Here is a 7,102-nt window from a genome sequence, read left to right as displayed (position 1 = left end):
TGACAGGTGTGGTATATCAAGAAGCTGATTAAACAGCATGATAATTACACAGGTGCTGGGGACAATAAAAGGCCACATTAAAATGTGCAGTTTTGTCACACAACACAATTCCTTATATGAACTGTAACTCAGTAAAATATTTGAAATATTACGTTTATATTTTTGTTCAGTATAGATGGTAGAATGATTCTCTACACAATGACTGCTTGTTTTGTCACAAACTGATATTAGGCAAACTATTCAAATTTTAGCAAGCAGGAAATGGCGGTGTGATTTCTGCATAGTGCATCTTTAATGTAAATGTATAGCATGTCTCTGTACGAGACATTGGGCTAAGCAATTAACAAAACATCATACTCTGTACTCTCACACAGGTTCAGAGTGTGAAGTGCTAAAATGTCAGTGATGATCTGTTTAAAATGCTATAAAATTAAAGGGCTTAATATTATGTTTTTCATCAATATACCATTGCAGGGACTGTCGACAGCCAAACAAAGAAAGTGTTTGACCATGTTATATTGGTCATGCGTCTGACAGAGGAGAAGCAAATTCTTCTGAAGGAGATAGGACAGCAATGCCAGTACCTGAGGGAATAGGTCCAAACTGTCAAAAGTCTGATGTCCACCATTACAGAGGACACACAAAGTAAGTAAGTATAATCCCGAGGTGGCATTTCAAAACTATCATTGGTAATGTGTCTTTCTTTGAGGGTCCAACCAAGGGACATGGTTGACCAGCATCCCATTGACAGTACAACTAGGGCATACCCTCAAATGGACCCTGACCTTATTGTTACTACCAACCAGGATACAGGTTTTGCCCGTGATTGCGTTAGTTTTGAATCCGGGGTACTTCCACTCCTCAGCTCAAGCCGTGTGCCCAGTTCTAAGTTGACTGTGCACAGGCTCCCGTTTCGCTGCATTGGCGGCATTATGGGTGCAGCATTATTGGTGCAGCTCCATAAAAGCCGTATTGGTGACTCCATAACAGCAACAATTTACAACCACCGCTAGTCCACTTTACATTTTGACCTAGCCTATTAGTAAAAACGGTATACTTTTTAGCCTACATTGTTTTGTTAAATTGTAACAGGGGAAACAGTCAAGATTTTTATCTTGCCAACTTTCAAATGCAGAGACAGGCATAACGCTCCAATCGCACATCTTCATAGCTATGTTCATTAGACAATAGGTCTAGGCTACATATCCGTAAATAGGCTGACTGACCTAGGTCTATACAGTATGTTAAGATAGCCTATGTAAAATACATGCAAATAAGAGAAGAGTATGAACTTACATTTATTCTCTCTGGTAGGCTTTTGTGCATCATATTGCATAGGCCTATAGGCAAGTTATGCGCATGATGAAGAACGTGTGTCCATCTCTTGAGCTCGACTTGTTCTTGGCAAACATGATTAAAAGGTAAAACACAAATCATGGCACTGCCATCTGCGTGATAATGAATTCAGTGCATCATTGTCCATCAATTTCCAATATTGTCACGCCCTGACCATAGAGAGCCATCGGTTCTGGTTTGTATGGTTCCCAATTAGAGGCAGCTGGTAATCGTTGTCTCTAATTGGGGATCATGTTTAGGAAGCCCTATCTCCCACCTGCCTTGTGGGATATTGTTTGTTTGTTCTTGTGCACCACGACGGTCGCGTTCCTCTGCGGCGGTGCACAGTCCAGGCACGGCATCCAGTCCCGCTCCAAGGCCGAATCCTTCCTCTGCGCCGGTGCCCAGTCCAGGCACGGTGTCCAGTCCAGCTCCATGGCCGGAGTCTTCCTCTGTGCCGGTGCTCAGTCCCGGCACAGCGGCCAAGCCAGCTCCATGGGCGGAGCCTTCCGCTGCGCCAGTGCCCAGTCCAGGCACGGCGTCCAACCTAGCTCCATGGCCGGATCCGTGGCCGGGGCGGGGGCCAAGACCCGCACCGGAGCCGCCACCGACATTAGTCACCCCCCCTACCCACCCCATTTGGTTTCAGGTTATGTGGCCGGAGTCCGCACCTTTTGGGGGGGGGGGTACTGTCACGCCCTGACCATAGAGAGCCCTCGGTTCTCAATGGTGTTTAAGTCAGAGCGTGACTAGGAGGGTGTTCTAGTCATTCATTTTCTATTTGGCTGGTTTGTATGGTTCCCAAATAGAGGCAGCTGGTAATCATTGCTTCTAATTGGGGATCATATTTAGGAAGCCCTATCTCCCACCTGCTTTGTGGGATATTGTTTGTGTGAGTGTTTTTGTGCACCACGATGGTCACATTTCGTTGTTCGTTTCTTGTTTTGTTTAAGTTTCACTAAAATAAAGATGTGGAACTCCAATCACGCTGCACCTTGGTCCGTCTCTCCTCACGAGCGTGACAGATATAGACATAGCCTAGGCCTATGATTTCAATAGGATCACGGTATGTGTGCATAGGCTAATGCACCTGCATGGTTCAGTTTGAATTTAAAGGCTATCATTTTCCCTATGCACTAATTCACTCCCATTCAGTAATTCAAAACAATTAGATTGTGTAATTAGGAAGCTACACTGTATCCTTCACTTGTCAGCCACAGTTGAAACAACTACTACACCGGCCACTAAAAGCAGCACTTCAAAAAAGTAGCAAACCTTTTGTACCAATCCAATGCTTTTTAAGCATAGTGGGAGGGAACTAACACCCATAAGGGAGAAGGCAGGATAATTGAAAGTAACTTTTGTTTTGGGGTCTGACTAAGAGCACACTGGCTGTGGCTGATATTCTAAAAGTAGACCCACACTAACAAATGACTTGCCAAATGGTTTTGTAAAAATATTTGTTTACTTTCAGTCACAAAGTACAGAGTATATTTCTTTCTTGGAAGCCGTCTGGTCCTCTTTTGACTTTTCTTCTTCACCCTCTTGTCCTGCCACTGCTATCTCTGCCCCTTCTCCTCTATTCTCTTCTCCTGCTTCTTCTCTCTCCATCTCTCCTGCCGTCTCCTCTCTCTGCTCTCCTCCTGCCTCCTCTTTTTCCATCTCTCCTGCATCTCCCTCTCTCTGCACTCCTCCTGCCTCCTCTCTCCATCTCTCCTGTTGCCTCATCTCTCGTCTCCTCCTCTTCGGAAACATGGTTCCATCCTGCGGAAAGAAACAATATTGAAAATGAACACCATAAGCGGTTATGTTATCTAATACAGTAGATCTAATGGATTCACTATGTATTCTTCAACACTTATTACTTAAGTTGTTACAAACAGTGGCCTCCAGATACCTTTGGGTAGTGTGTATGGTAGTGTGTATACGTCAGATGGAAAGTGAAGTGGCAATGTTGCCTTCTTTAACTGTATGGATAGAAAGCCATCAAATCCCCATACAAAGCAACATTTAATGAGCAGAGCACCCCAACACTGTGAAAAACCTGACGCCACTACAGTACACTCCAACGTTTAATTAATTGACAGTGCTCTAGATGCAGTTAGAACTGCCACTTAATGCTAGCTAGTGTTTGGGTTGTTTTTCACCAACAGGCTTTGCATGCCGAGTAGGCAGTGGGCCAGCTTATCCATTGCTTAGGATACTTCCAAAGTAAGGAGCGGGTTGTATTCTGTGGGGAGCTCAAACTTAATCTTAGTAACGCTATAGAGAAGCTGCAGATAGCGGGGATGGCTTGATGACACCGAGCTGCCTGTCTGCCTGCCCTTGGACATGCTGACTACCTTCTCCACTGACCATCTATGAACTTCAAGGTTGTCTCATGACTGTGGCAGATCATCTGCTTATGGCTTTAAGAAGCTCTCAAAAAGTATTCACCTCTATTCGCTGATCTATCTACTGTTGTTGTACCCTGTATTTATTTTTTAATGACTTTTTTCTACTTTACAAGCGCTTTGAAATTGTCTCTGTAATGAAATGCACTATAAAAGTTTAACAAATTATGACCCACATAAATCGTGTTAGTTCTTGTTGTTTTTAAACAATGGAGTAATACCATACAATTTGAGCATTCGTGATAAAGAATAAGACAACTGTGCTTGCCTCTGATGGTAATTACCAGTTATATTCTTCAAGAATCAAAGGGTAAATGAGGCTACATCAAGAATAGGAATGACTCCCAGATGCCAGATTGTACCTTTATTTGTTCCCAAATCCCAGATTGTACTTTTATGCCTGGCTGGTATTAGGACAAGTTAGACATTTACCTAGCAAGCACATGCTAGCAATGTTGCAAGCTCTAATAAGAGATCTGAGATCTGCATATTAATACACTCAACCACGATCAGGGTTCTCTTGATCTGTAGAACCGATCTTGGACCAGTGTTTATGTGCTTCTCCTTCAAGCTAGCTAGTCACCTAGCACCTAGCTAGCTAATTCGTTTGGTGCTGCTTTCCAGTGGTAAAGTATGTGGTAAATAAGATTGTAACCAAGCTGAACCAACAAAATATTTTGAGAAACAATCAACTCATTATGCTGCAACTGTGTCTTAAAATTCTAATAATGATCATATATGGTTATAAACTGTAAAGTAAGCATTTGCCCATTTGTGCTTGGCTAACCTTGCAATCCAGGCTTTGTTACGTTTCGGAACTCATCAGGGAAAGCCCCGTTTGGCCGCAGAAAAATTTCCGGAACCCATCGGGAATATCAGAGTGTGGGCGACGTTCCTAATGCAGTTTAGACAGTCTTTTCCTATCCTATTCTAGTGGATGAGGAGTAAAGTGCGTACCGTGGGCAAGTGAAAGGTGATTTTGACGTGTGTATTCCACACTGTTTGAAAAGTATTTCTGTGTGATATACACGCCATTTGAGCGACTGGGTTGATTAAATATGGGAGGTTTGTTAATGCTGTGAGGTTGCTTTTCTGCCTCTGGTATTGAGCAGTATTATGAAATGTTTATGGTTTTGAGAGCTTGACAAATTTTCCATAAATAACGCATGCCTCTAAAAACGGATTTAAAATTTGATGGCTCCACCTGCTGGGTTTACATATAATATCTTTCTCAAATAATATTTGGATTAAAGAAGTCTAGTTTCTAAATTAGGCCCTAGCCTGGTGCTTTATTTAAAGAAAGGAAGGCCATGGATCTCAAATTTGATGGCAATGGTCAATTAATTTAATCATCAAATGTGGTTGATGAGCCTGCTTTCACCCCAGTCTTCACACATACCTTTAATCCCTATGGATGGCCCATGGATTTAGTTTGTGGCTAAATGCTTCAGTTATCATGGGTAAGTACGCCCTCCTGTGACATAAAGTTCACATTACAAAAGTATGGGACAGCTCACACAGTAGAGGAATCAAATAGATTTTGTTAAATAATTTCAAATACATAAACTGTGCTTGGTTTGCCTGGTACAATGGAAAAGTCGAAAAGGGCAAATTCCAAACTAAATCACCAGCACCTCAAGTATTTAAAAGTATTTGGCATAGTATTTGACCCAGACCTGGTTCACGGCCCACTCTTTTGAAACAAATAATAGATTGACAATAGGACAGCACAATTGGCACAGGATATTATTATTTTTTATTGAAGGGAATTGAGCTGCCGTCCTAAACCTTCCTTTAAGATTTCAGTTTTACATTCCTAAAACGGACTGGGAGACCCGGGTTTGAGACCTTCAAGGAGAATAGTACTGTCGCCTTTCACTAAAATCCCTACATTGGTGGCAGTGGTGGGATGGTGTCTTGGGGTCCATTGAAGAAGCGTGTACACATGAGGGACTTGGTATATTGAAGCGTAGGAACATTGTGTGCATGTGAGGGACTTGGCATAGCGAAGCATATAAACACGCAAATAGACAGAATATTATGTATTTTATAACGTTGCCTGGGTAATCCTGTTACAATCCCATTTCACACAACCAGGAACCTCCCGCTCCGCCTGCTCTGTAAGAAGCTGAGTCCCCGGTTTGTGGGGCTGTTCAAAGTTCTCCGGAGGGTCAACAAGGTAATTTACAGATTACAACTCCGCACTAACTACCGGATCTCACCATCTTTTCATGTTTCCCTCCTCAGGTCGGTGGTTGCTGCTCGCCGGCAGATGCCGTCCTCCACGACACCCCTCCGCCTCCCTCGGACATCAAGGGGAGCTCCGCTTATGCCGTCAGATCACTCCTAGACTTCCGACGTTGTGCGGTTCGGCTCCAGTACCTGGTGGACTGGGAGGGGTACGGTCCAGAGGAGCGGTGCTGGGTTCCAGTGGATGACATTCTAGATCCCAACATCATCCGAGAATTACACCTTTGCCATCCGCACTGGCCTGTTCCTTGTCAGAAATTGCTCTTGTTTTGCATCGCTCTACAATCATTATTATTAAACTCACTAATTGCACCTGTTTCCTGACTCCCTGCGTCAACGTTACAGGTGTCTCTAGCTTAAGTGGTTCAAGAGTTTCTGTTGGTGGGTAATTTTATGCTAATTTATACAAATGTATATAGTTATAATTGATAAAAGTTTTTAATAATTTGAGGATGGGACATGAGAAATGTGGTTTTGCGTCTCTAGCTTGAACAGTTCAAGAGTTACTGTTGGTGGTTAATTTATGCACATTTATAGCCTTAATATTGTAGTTGGTATTGCAATTAATTGGCCAAGAAGCAGGAGCATTTTGAATAGCTATCACTGTATTTCTATGATTTTCATTTAAACCCATGTTAATTTAGGCGGATTTCTACATAAGGGTGCAAATTTCAAAAAATCACAAAAGCTCTGACGAAGGCCGTGAGGCCAATACGTTAGCTTATTAAATATCGGTGATACTATCAAGAGCAGTGTGCGGTTTCCTTTTTCTTTCAATTTAGGCGGATTTAAAATGGTTATAGTTTAAAAAGTATAAATAGTATCAAAAAGCCTTTGCCGAGCAATCTAATGGTCAGTCTGAACATCTCAGTGGTTTGGTGATAGCTTATATGTTGTAGGAGGAGATGCGCGCCTACATTTTCACATTTTCCCTATGCCTTCAGAAAATATTCATACCCCTTGTGTGTTACGGCCTGAATTCAAAATGGATTAAATATTTTTTTTCTCAACGTTTTGGAATATTTTTTTTTCTGTACAGGCTAACTTATTTTTACTCTGTCATTTAGGTTAGTATTGTAGCCTAACTACAATGTTGTTGATCCATCCTCAGTTTTCTCCTATCA

The 7,102-nt window shown here is 42.4% G+C and overlaps 1 long non-coding RNA gene across 1 annotated transcript; it reads right to left on the bottom strand.

The window, feature by feature from the left end:
• Window positions 1–2,781: 2,781 nt before the first annotated feature.
• Window positions 2,782–4,707, bottom strand: LOC129864833 (uncharacterized). Its single transcript, XR_008761257.1, has 2 exons — window positions 4,516–4,707; window positions 2,782–3,099 (listed from the first exon to the last, which is right to left on the bottom strand). It is a non-coding gene; the product is annotated as an uncharacterized LOC129864833 (long non-coding RNA).
• Between the last annotated feature and the right edge of the window lie 2,395 nt (window positions 4,708–7,102).

The sequence above is a fragment of the Salvelinus fontinalis genome, chromosome 11 (assembly GCF_029448725.1).
Source record: "Salvelinus fontinalis isolate EN_2023a chromosome 11, ASM2944872v1, whole genome shotgun sequence".
NCBI lineage: Eukaryota > Metazoa > Chordata > Actinopteri > Salmoniformes > Salmonidae > Salvelinus > Salvelinus fontinalis.
This window is presented reverse-complemented; position numbering and strand designations above follow the sequence as displayed.